Source organism: Larimichthys crocea, unplaced genomic scaffold (genome assembly GCF_000972845.2).
Source record: "Larimichthys crocea isolate SSNF unplaced genomic scaffold, L_crocea_2.0 scaffold97, whole genome shotgun sequence".
Lineage (NCBI taxonomy): Eukaryota > Metazoa > Chordata > Actinopteri > Sciaenidae > Larimichthys > Larimichthys crocea.
The window spans coordinates 1,811,354-1,824,167 of NW_020861315.1; the positions used below are offsets into that span (position 1 = coordinate 1,811,354).

The 12,814-nt window shown below is 40.3% G+C and overlaps 1 protein-coding gene and 1 long non-coding RNA gene across 3 annotated transcripts in view; one reads left to right on the top strand and one right to left on the bottom strand.

Annotated features, from left to right (window-relative positions):
* The window catches only part of LOC113745588 (uncharacterized), a 21,625-nt gene extending 17,202 nt beyond the window's left edge, over positions 1–4,423 (top strand). Inside the window, exons 3-4 of one of the 2 annotated variants that reach the window (XR_003462209.1) lie at positions 3,652–3,787; positions 4,053–4,412. This is a non-coding gene — a long non-coding RNA (uncharacterized LOC113745588). Of the gene's footprint in view, positions 1–3,651 lie in introns of both variants that reach the window. The other variant, XR_003462208.1, reaches the window with a different exon arrangement.
* LOC104919649 (acid-sensing ion channel 1) overlaps positions 1–12,814 on the bottom strand; it is a 58,327-nt gene that overhangs the window by 8,735 nt on the left and 36,778 nt on the right. The gene's annotated exons all lie outside the window — the stretch shown is intronic.

The following is a 12,814-nucleotide window of genomic DNA, read 5'->3' on the forward strand; positions in this document are numbered from 1 at the left end:
TGACAGTATATAATTAGTGGACAGAGCTTCTGGGTCTGTGAAGTCAAGCCAATGCTAAGTGTCGAAACCTGCTTTCATTCTAATGGGCAGCAGGGGGCAACAAAACAGACTGTATCAAGTCTTTTGGAGAAATGACGCTACTCTTCATCTGATTTACCTCAGTAAACAGTTTCATGAATTTAAGGTCTCTAGTTTCAAATCTTCTCACATACAGCATGATGTTCTTTGTGTAAATTATGTTCCCATTTTGAGTGAAACAGATGATTAAGCAGGTTATGCTTGTCAATAAAAATGTACCTATTTATTGACAAGTCTTTCTCAGTGAGTCTGATCGAACTGTCAAACAAGGCATTGCTAATCAATATGAATCAAGGTTCTGTTGTTGCATTGACTATTTCAGAAACATGTTTTAATGTGTTTATCCTGATCTGGACGAGATCCTACAGGTCCTTCGGTTGATGCGCATCTGAGTTGCATCTGAAATAAGTTGTGCTGGAATGAGATTGCAGATCCAAGCAGCCGGAATGAGCTTCCTAAGACACAATAAAATTCAATGAAGCTCACTCCTTTACTCTTTTAAGACTTTACAAGGTAAAATGTGAGCAGTGACAAGCAAACTCTATCTAAAAATATATAATAAAACTTCACTTGACTGTAGCAAAGCCAGAGGTGTGTGTTGGATTTTCAAAGAATGTAGTTCATCCAATAGTTGTTGAGATATTTCAGTCTGGACCAAAAGTCGTGGACAGACATTCTGCCACTAACATGGCAGCTAATTATTCACAAAGCCAACAAAGCCAACAAGGTAGACTGATGCTTTCTGAGAAGGTGGCTGATTACTCAGTTTAACATTTGCAGCACAAGAGGTGGAAAAGAATAATTTAGGAATAAAAGCATCAAAGCTGAACAGTCTCCCTCCTCCTTTTGGTTCTCAATGAACAGCTGACTCACCACGCTAATAACTAGTCTTGGGTGGAACAGAGAGCCACTCCAAAGAGAAAATAAACTGTAAGCAGGGGATTTGAAGCCAGAGGCATAGTGTGTTTGTGTGTGTAATAATGATGCCCTAAACATGAAATGAAACTCTGAGTCACTGGTTGTCAAAATAAAGAAGACAGTAGAAGTGAATCTTAGGGCTCCTTGGGGTGTGTGGATTAATAAAAGGCTCCACGCAGAAACTCCTTTTTTTTAATTAGAGAGAGAAAACCAGAGAACAACACTCCCAAAACACTACAGCGACGCTCGCTACTTTACATTTATATTTATATTTTATTTGTGTTTTATTGCCTATTTATATCTATATATACCATTTTGGTCCAGGTTGAAATGTCTCAACAACTACTGGAAGAATTGTCATGAAACATTCATTCATCCTCTGCCCACAGGACGAAGACTTGTGATCTCATTTCCTGAATTTTCCCCCACAAACACCAACAGGTCAGATCTGATTGGCACAAAATTAAGATTTTGTTTGATCTCTGACTTTTTCTGTTGAAATCTTTTTTAATGAACATGCATCCATGATTCCCAGAGGATAAATTGTAATAACTTTGATGCTCTGACTTTTCATCAGAGGGTTGGAGTTAGGTCTGCGATGAGGTCAAAATGTCTATTTGTTCAACACTTTATGACCAAATATCTCCAAAATAAATGACATTCCTGTCATCCTCAACTTGTTAAGCACTAATTAGCAAATTTTAAAAAGGTAACACACTAAACTAAGACTTGGCCTGCTACATTAGCAATTAGCTCAAGCATAATAGACAATAAAGCAGGATGTGCTTCAGGCCGTGGTTATCTTGTGAATGATGATAATAGTGTAAATATTAAGGGATCACTGAGGTTAAAAGACTGATCCTAAGGGGAATATCAATTTTCGATAACCACGTATCCTCATCAGGGTCGCAGGGAGCTGGAGCCAATCCCAGCTGGCACTGGGCAAGACACAGGGTACACCCCGGACAAGTCACCAGTTCATCACAGGGCTGACACATGGAGACAAAGAACCTCACAATCACATTCACACCTACGGGCAATTACCCTGCATGTCTTGCATGCAAACTCCACACAGAAAGGCCGAGCAGAGATTCGAACCAGAAACCACATTTTATAGCAATTGATCCAATATTTGTTGAGATGTGACTCAAAATGAAAAGTCAATGATTTATCAGCTCATTAGGATTAATTCTCCTGTGAATGTCTCTACAGATTTTTTGTAAGGCCATCCAAATGGCCACACCACCTGCTAACTACAAAGGCTGGGGAATTTCCTGAAATAGCTGCAACACACATACCCGAACAAGGAGTAAAAAGTGCATTTGTTGGGGATTATTTTCAGGAGTGAGCGTGTCAGGCTTTGTCCACACAGGCAATACTTGATAGCATCACTCAATCACCCAGTTTTTCCTTCGGATATTGACCCGTTTTGTGCAAAACTCTGAAGAGGCTGAACCATTGTGTTTCTCCTGAAGGTCAGAGACGGAATAATGAGTGAGAATTGATCATGCAAATCAAGACCATCATGCCGGGTGCACTGAATGTTGGATGACACCTTGGGGCGGTGCAGGTTGTAGGGCAGGGCCGTGTAATGATCACCTAATCGGTTCGGATGGACGGTTGTCCTGACGTTATTGACAACAGAGGAGAAAACAGGGGACAGGAACCTTTCCGGTGATTGAGCAGAGGGAGTGTGTATGAGATCACTTCAAATGTCACAATTCAATATTTCCAGGAAAGCATCATCAGTCTCCATCCCACTTTAACTGCTGCCTTATGAATGAAATATCATAAAACCTCCTCTGGTGTTGTGAAGGGAATTTTGATCTATCAATAAAAATATTTCTCTCCCTCCTATGTTTCCTTCCTCCCTGGTCTGCATCGCTCTTCCCTTGTTCCCTTGTGTCTCCTGAACTATGATGTTCATTCCTCTGTGGACTCCTCTCCATCTCCTGCCGCACTTCCCCACCCGCCCCTGCTTCATTTGATGAATATTTCACAGGCCAGTAGAGACAGTCCTCCTCCTCCCTCATCCTATTCCCAGACACCGTCTGTGCTCTCAGTACCTATCACCTTCAGAGACGATAGCATCATAGTGCTGGGTAAGGTGCACCTCAGGAGACCAGAGGAGAGCCGGGAGCATATCATATGAAAAAAAATGGAAGTGTGTATTCACTTAAGTTATATATGCCTCAGAGTGCTGCTGCTATCTAAAATCAGGACACCTGCTGACCTGACCACTATCACAACATGACAGAGTGAATTTAAGATAAATCAGGGAGGCGTTAAAATATCAGACAACAGATGAGAAGAGGTAAGGATGTTGTTTATAGGCCGTATGGATGCATTAAGATACTGTCCAGTGCTCACATCCATTTTTTAAGTGACTATTAATGCACATATACACTAGAGGATATTATTAGATTGCTTTCATGTGTAAGCAGCTGTTAAGGAGGAACTATTTTATGTAGGAGATAATGTACAGCGAGCAGGTCAATGCCTTCAGAGGTGATTCAAGACCTGTATCACCCTGGCAGGGTTTATTTTACAATAATGGCCTGCTCGCTGTACTTTATCCTGCTTATTACATGACTACTTCACTTTATTTTTTTACAGATATTTTTGGCATTTTTTTTGCTATTTTTTATTTGATAGTGACGGCTAGAAAGGAAATTCAGGGCAGAGAGAGAGAGCGAGAGGATGACATGCAGCAAAGGACCCAGCCTGGAAGCAATCTGAGTGCCTGCAGTAAGGACGTTTGCCCTGATACATGGTGCGAGCGCTCAACCAGGTGCTACCCCAGCTACTTTGCTTTAAATCGATATATTGTGTCAAATTATTGCTGATTTTATTGATTCTCATTTAATTGCATCAACAGTAGTCCAGAGTCTATCCGTGGCAGCAGATGATGATGTGAAGAAAGAACAAACTTTTGTCATACAAATATGTGAAATTTTGTATAATTTGAACTTTTTAGGCCTCAAGTTCAGAGGCAATGTTTCTCTTTCTTTTTTAATATTAAAACATGTTTGGGCTTTTTCACCTTTATTTCACAGACAAAGGCTGAAGGCAGACAGGAAGGATGCAAAGGGCCACAGGTTGGAATTGAGCCATGGTCGCTGCAACGAGGACTTTTAGCCTTGGTACAAGGTGTACACGAGAAATGTTTTCTTTGGTGGATTTCTTAACAATACATAGGTATCAGAATTCAGAATCTGTTTCTTTTATTATGTTTTGATTGAGCACACACATAGATGAATGTGCCCACATGCACCCATGCATTTGTCCAGATTCTTAGTACAACGCATACCACTCTGTCAGTAAATAAAAATGTAACCTTCATCATGATCCTTCCTCATTCTTAAACCTCAGCAAAATATTATTTTGTATATTATCTTGAAATGGTTAATATTTGTGCTTTCTTTGAAATGTAAGGGGCTGATAATTAGGTTTGAAGTTCAGAAACAGTGAACAGACCAAATAATAAATAAATACATCGAGAAAATAATAGGCTGATTAATCAAGAATGAAAAGAATCTAATATTATCAGAAACTTTCATATCATTTATGTAGATGTGACACGCTGGGATCCGAAGAGAATTAACGCGAGACCCTTCCTGAGGACAAAACAGCATGAATTATCAAGCAGAGGCAGCAGAGTCTGCGAGCCGCTATCTGTCTCTGAGGACAACAAATTGTTGGTGTAATGCAATCCCTGGTCTACATGGTGGATGGACTTGCAGTGGTACCACACACTGAGAGGAAATAACACCCTGAGGGAAGGTTCCTCCCACCGATGTCTGCTGTTCACCGAAATGAAGAGAGGGACATCTTTTTGCAGAAAAGCTAAATAACTACTGAAAAATTTGTCTTTCAAATTCCTCCTGTGCAGAAGCTTCTCAGCGAATAATGAAAATGGTCTTGTGAATTTGAACGGGAGACATAAATGTCTTAAAAATGTCAGTTCACATTCATTCTGTGATGTTCAATTTTCTGTAGAGAGTCTTGCAGTTAGCGGGCAACCTCTTACAGTATTCTCCCCAAGTGAGCGGAGCTAGAGTGGGATGGCAAATGGAGGAAGGAGGAATAAAACATTCACTATCAGGCAGCCAGGCTTTTATCAGCCATCACAGTTATACAGCAGTAACACGGTAGATTTTTATGATATAATTATATAAAATTAAACTTATATGGCAACTTAAAGGTGCTTGCATATTATGACATGTAACATCCACCCCCTCCCTTTCATCCCTCTCCATCCCTTGATATGTAGCACATCCATATGGGATGTTAAAACCTCCTCTGCCTGCCTTTTCCCCTGAATGTTGCAGTCATCACCGTCACCTACAAATCTCCTGCCTTCCCGCTTGTGCCAGCCATGTGTAGAGCCCACACTGGCTCACTGCTGTGAGAGAAATAGCAGGCAGCGAGAAAGAAAACATCATCATGTAACAGCATCAGCTAGCAGTTAGCCGAGCTACCACTCCAGTGTGCACCGCTGCCCTCTTCTTGTCACACTGAGTAAACATCGAGGGACAAACAGCCCCGGGCCCAGTCAGAGGGACAGAGACCGAACTAGAGCTGAGGGCGAGACAACAAGCAGGGTTAACTGGGATTAAATCCTCAGGTCAAGTATCTATCTATCTATCTATCTATCTATCTATCTATCTATCTATCTAGTCATTAAGCTTCCGTAGTGTCAAAAACTGCAGTTCCTTGAATGACCACTTGAGGCTGGCTACAGAACGACTCTGTCTCCATACAGCACAGCAGAAATAAACACATTTACAGCCTGGTACAAAAAAAAACTTTTGATCTCTATTGATGTTTTCCTGGTTCATGACAACTGTGCTGAGTCTAAATTTCTATTTACAGTCGTCCCTCGCTATATCGCAGTTCACTTTTCGCGAACTCGCTGTTTCGCGGATTTTTTTAGTGTAATTTTGCATGCTTTTTTTTTTACAGCGTACTGTACAGTATGAACGCGCATTGTGTTCTGCATCCTAAATTGGCTAAGGGAGAACCGCACATGTGTTCTGCGTCCTGATTAACTAAGGGAGTACTGTACAAAATGCGTGTAAAAAGGTGTACAAAAGTGTGTGGTTAGGGGTTTTACGGCCTTAAAACATGTATAATAATTGTAAAACTTACTTCGCGGATTTCGTTTATTGCGGGTTATTTTTAGAACGAACGTATCCCCCGCGATAAACGAGGGACCACTGTAACTCAAATAATATTAAGGCTTAAAGGTATGCATAATTAACATCATGGCCGCTTTGATTGACAGGTTGGTGCCATTACAGGTGACTTGTTTGAGTACCATTCAGCCCGCCTCAGATGCAGCCACAATCCACATCTTTGCTCATTTTTAGATTAGGACTGCAAAGATGGTGGCGGCCAGAGCCACCACAATGAGCACAAGAACGGCTCTTTGGAAACCATGTGACGTCATGGATAGTACATCCATGTTTTATGTTACATGTCTATAAAAGCCCGTTGCTGGAAAAATCTTTAATGTTATGATAATGAAATGAACTTATCCTGTGGCTCTTTTAAATTGGTGCGCTTTAGAAAGCAGTTAACCAACATAATGCCAAACTCAATTCACATTAACATTCATTTTATTATTATTATTATTTATTAAGGACACTCAAAAGATAAAAGGTCCATAGTACACTTGTTAAAAAGAGATAATATACAACAACAGTAAACACATAGCAACATCCATCCATCCATTATCTGTAACTGCTTATCCTCTTCAGGGTTACGGACATAGCAATATATGCAACTTTAAATGACAGAAATCATCTATCAACTATCCACATACTCGAGCACCAGTGACTCTACAATCTGAGTCAACACCACAATAATGCCAAGAGGAAGAGACAGCCTGCATATATAGCCCTAATATATATATCTATATATATATATATATATTATATATATATATATATATATATATATATATATTAGGGCTGTCAATCGATTTAAAAAAATTAACTAATTAATCGCAAACATTTCTTGTAATTAATCGCGATTAATCGCGATTAATCTATCGATACAATATCAATAATTAAATGCATTTTTCTGAGACTGAAGCTTATAATGAATATTTATTTATTTTGTAAATGATCAAATTAATGTAGAAAAACACAGAGAAAGTATATTTAAATTCTTCATTTATTGGCTAAGGTGCACATATGCACAGTGCAAACAGAAAAAAGCCAGAATGAGGAAATATACTGACGAGTGCCACACTCCTGTAGTGTAGACTGGGTGTTTTGCTTTGAGGTGATATGTTAAAGTCTGTTACTTCTGTGGAATTTAAATTCGGATTTGCAAACTGTGCAAATTACCTTGTTTTTGTCTAACGAGCCGTCGGGCAACTTTTTTAATGAAATGTTCCCCATAAAAATCCATCCTATCCATCTTTCCGCCATGACTCTCCTTTAGTTAGGATAGTCATAGACATATACACAGACGCGCCATTGAGCAGGTTGGTCCGTTGTTGCGATACGTTAACATGTCCGCCATATTGGATGTGGCAGATTTGCCCGTAAACTAATACAAGCAGGGCCGGTTTTAGCTATGGGCAATGTGGGCGACCGGCCAGGGCGCAGTCTCCGTGAGGGCTTTAAGTTAATGCCTCTTATACACCCATTCACACACACACACTAATATATCTGGGAAACAAAGCTCTACTTTGCCACATCCAAAATGGCGGCCGCCACCGGAAGTAAACAAAACCGCGTTAATTGCGTTAATTTTTTTTAACGCGTTAATTCTTTAAAATTAATCGACAAAATTAACGCGTTAATTTTGACAGCACTAATATATATATAAATCTTTGTATTAATGCAGAACAGGTCAGCACACTGATATTCACAAATATTTGGCTCGTACTACACGCCAAGTTTGAACCACCAAGTTTAAGGAGCATTCTCGTACCTTCACTCTCGGCCATTCATTATTGCAATTAATCACACCCTAAAAATATTCAAATGTAAAATAACTTGTGCTTTGAGTAATCTATCCATCTATCTGTCGAAGTAAACTAACCATACCGGACACCACAGCCCAGATACGTCTCTATGAATTGTGCCTGAGTGGAGCCTAATAACGACGGGTCATTTGGGGTGATGTTAAATCAGTCTCCAAAGTCTGATGATTGCGTGTCCGTCTGGCTGCAGAGACCAAGAGAAAAGGTTGTGAATTCCATATGATTAGCTGTAATATGTGGTGATGATATACATGTCTTCCAGCGGGTGGATGTTAATTGATAGGTACAGTAAGAGTGTCTGTATGTGGGTGATTATTTGAATATGTATGTCTTCTGGGTGCATGTCTAATAATATGCAATGTATAACAATGCAACGTAATCACCTTCCAGCAGGATGGAGGAAAATTAATTTAGGAAAGCCAAAAGGCTGTCACCGAGCATTTCACCTGACACCTGACTTGAACTTACTAATGGCCTCAGAAGGCTCTTGAAATTGCATGTTTCACTTTGCACGCTTTTCTCATAATTTACACTGACTTAAATTGATACTGTCCTAACTCGCTTAATTAAATTGTGTAGTTTTAATTACTTTTTCTATGACACATGAATTGGTCAAAATAAAGTCCCCACAAACACTTTCCTTCTTCATGGCGCTGCTGAGATGCAGTGAAGCCAGCGTGCTCCACAAAATGGACACCTCACACACATTATGCCGTGGATGCTTCGCGACAGTCAGGCGGCTTCCGAGGAAAAAGCAATATAAATAAGTAAAAGACAATATGTTCTGTGGTGAGATGAAGATTGTGGGTAAGTACGGACATACTGTATGGTAATATGTAAGAGAATAACTGCACACGCAGAGATGCACGCTGACGGATCATGCGTGACATACATGCATCTCCATTCCCTCTGGACAACCCTCGTAAAACACACACACACACACACACACACACACACACACACACACACACACACACACACACACACACAGCCCAGGTGCACAATAGAGTACTCGTAGATTTATTTTAGGAATAGCTCAATGATTCAACATCTGAGTGGCTGAAATAAAGCAGTTGAGCTCCTGAGGGGGAGGATGAGCTAGAACCAGCTCGTACACTAAATCTGCCCTGAGATGGAGGCTGGTCAGCAGGAAGAGTCATTGCAGCCAACCTCAGGCTTTTGTTTACCAGCCAATTTGATCACTGGAGACTACATAACAAGAGAGAGGAAGGAGGAAGCCATCACCCTCATTAGTAAGAAAACAGATCAAGGCCCTGCTGGAGTAAACTTTCTTGCTGGAGAAGAGCACCTTTCTGCTTGTGTGCACCTCTTTTGTCAACTTTTGTCTTTCATTTCCCAGAATACCACCCAGCAGAAGTGGGATGAACCTCAATTAATGAATGCATTCATTACATTGACTCCTGTCTCTCTCTCCTTTTTTTTTTTTTTTTTTTTTTTTTGGTGCAGTTTAGAGGGCGGGAGAAATGTCACAAGGGAAAAAAGGGCCCTGAAGCTCTTCTTCCCCTGGAGTGAACCTCCTCCGTGTGACAAATTACACACTCTGCTGAGAGAAATCCGCTGAGGCTTTAGATTTCCCAGCCTGTCACATGCTGTTGCTGAATACCAAGAGATTAATTCATTTCGCAGATGGTGCATGTAAGCAACTCCCGACTACCAAACATGCAGCGTTCACGCCATCACTACCCGTCCCATCTTAAAAGTGACAACAAGGGAAGATTCAAGCTGGCAGGCAAGATAACAGACACACACACACACAAATGGCAACGTGTCTAACAAAATATCCTGTTTGTTCAATGAATTCAGTACAATATTGAGTATGCCCTCAAGAAGAGGTTCAAACTAATATAACAACTTCAAAGTATAATTAAATGGATGAAAAATGCTTTAAAGTGGCTAGAATCGATAGTTTTATAAGAATATATTTACATTTACATTTTGAAAACAACAATGCAACAAAGTAAAAGAGGTCCTCGTCACCCTACAGATAAGCCTTAGCTGTTATCTTATTCAAAGTACACAGTACTGAATGTTACAGTCTCCCGTGAAGTAGATAAGCCCAGGCTGTGTTGCTCTTTCACATCATAAGTCTTACCTTTGTGTTACTTTTAAAAGTTTGTTTTTCAAGGGTGGAATGAGCTCAGTCTGCAATCTGAGCTCACACTCTACGTGTGGCTGTTGCGTGGGGGAAACTCCCACGCTTCACTGCTGTGAAGTTGGACATTTAACATAGGGCCTTATGGAGAGTGACTCTTTCTGTAGCCAGCCTCAGGTGGCTGTTTGAGGAATGGCGAACTGCATTTCACAGCCACAGAGGTTGCTGCTTGGTGGGAACCAAAAATGAGTAGATCTCCTTGTCTGAGCAATTAGGCGTCTTTCAGCCCCTCACAGGTCCACAGGAGGAGGAAGAGGCAGGACTACCAACATGGCGGTGGCCAAAGCCACCACACTGAGCTTCAAAACAGCTCTTTGGTAGCCTGTGGGTGACGTCACAGATACAATGTCTATTCTTTATACTGCCAGTGGTTCTCACACACTAACTGACAGTGGGTGTTTTCTCCTCTCTGGCTTCAGGAGGCATTAATGACACAATGAGAAGATGATATACCAAAAAACTAAAGCCATGTTTTCATCAAGCACTTTGGTTCAGTTTGTTAAACATATTTTGCGTTTCCCTTGCCAGAAATTGTCGATGATAATCCAGTTTTTTCATCACCTTTCCGTTGAGGAACCTGCACCAGGACGGTGAGGCACAGCTAGAAACTCTGCAGACTACAGTCTTGTCTCATCGTCTGCACTCTGATTCAGGGTTTCCCACACTTTTTCCACAAGTCTTTTATCTCACTGCCTGCAGCCTTTTTCTCAAACAAAGCTTGTACATTCACCACCTGTGGCTGGAAGCAGACTGAAACAGACAACACTCCATAACTGCAACAGCAACAGTTCGCCATATCAAGTAATAACATAATGTTTTGTTGCACAAAATCCATTACAGCAGGTTTACGTTTACTATTTTTAATACTCTTATGAGTCCTCCCAGTTGGATAACAGAACCATGCAAACTACATGAGGATACATTTTTAAAGTCTTAGGTGAATGTTTCTTATTTTTAAAGATACATCAGATTTTTTTTTTGGTTAATTCTCTTTTGTAAGAAAAAGTTGCTGTAGTACTTTTGATAAAAGGAATAAGCAAGCATTGGTTTTTCTGTTGTGCACAGTGTTTCAAAGAATCAATCCTCTTTTTATTTGCCTCACGCTGCGTGTGTTTCTTTGGTTTGGCTGGATGGATGTGAGTCTGTGTATATCAGGAGGGTAGCAGGGTTTGGTGTGTTTGCCGTGAGGACTCTGAACGCGCTCAAAGAAATAAACACTCAAACACCCCGCTGTGCACTGTGAAAGAGAAAAGGACAGCAAGACACAAGCACCACAGCAAACATATACACACACTCACACACTCAGTTTATTTAATATTTGCAGGTAAGATTATTTCAAAGTGCTTGTGTCATTGCCTGCTGTCCTTTTCTGTCCGTCAGTATACAGCAAGGTCCACAGTTTCAGCAATGACGAAGCACTACAACTCCCCGTCTACACTGGATGTGTAAACGTGTTGCTTTGTGTACATCGACATCTGCTGCTTGTGATCACCTCACGCCTGCATATTAGCGTGCAGAACTGTCAGAGCCGGAAGAAAATTACAGGCTGTCTTCTATAGCAGTGTGACAAACACTGACTGCTATTTACATAGGGGTGCTTATTAAATCAGTTCTCCCACACATGATAATTCACGTGATTTAAATCAGATTCCAAGTTTAGGGATAGTTTGTGAAGATTTTTCAAATCATGTTAATGACCTGCAGCTTCAGAGCTCTTTAAATTGTTCACCGTTGTTAAAACAGTGTGTAAGATTTAGAAGTATTTATTGGCAGTAATGAAATACAATATTAATTAGTATGTTTTTCATCAGTGTGTAATAACCTGAAAATAAGAATAATTTAGTTTTTGTTGCCTTAAAATGAATCCTTTTGATCTACAGTGTGAACAGGTCCTCTTCCATGGAGTCCTGCCATTTTTGTACAGTAGTCCAGAACAGACAATTATTATTGTGAATTTGGCAGCCAGACTTTTTCTTACATGCTTGAAAGGAAGAGGTTGTGATGTAGTATGGAGTATTTATGTGGCTGCAATCTGCAATGCAACACAATGTGATCTAGTACTGTATGCTGTGACACATTTTGTGTCTCTATCTGTGGTAAATATGGTGTTGTCAGACTATATAACCTCCTCCTGTGTTCCAGACTTTGAGAAATGTGAAGCAGGTTGTGAATCAGAACTGTACCTTATAACAGCCAGAAATAACAACCAGAAGTTAAGGAACAAAACTAGAAATGGAAAAAAAAGGATGTGTTTGTGTTAAGATGTATGTGACAAAGGTTTTCTGTCCTCTGTATAAGTATGTTTGTATTCCTATATCAGCCTGACATGCATACATCTTGCATAAAGGTTGACAGATATAGTGGTTGTCCATGAAACTCTAGGAATAAATAAAGGATCTGGGTCAGATGGGAATCCTAAATGCTGATTAGAGTGACAATGAAAGGGTCCAGAGATGTAAAAAGTTTCCCGGAGTTTGCTAAAATATATTAAGGATATATCTTTCTATGTTGAGCAAGATTGACTGTAATTGACTGCTTTGTCTCTTTGTCCAAAAGATTTAACCTATCAGTGTTTGTAAGTCAAGACAGAAAAAGACTTTAGCTAATGCGCCTCTTGTGGCAGCTCTTGTGTGTAGCAGGCTGCT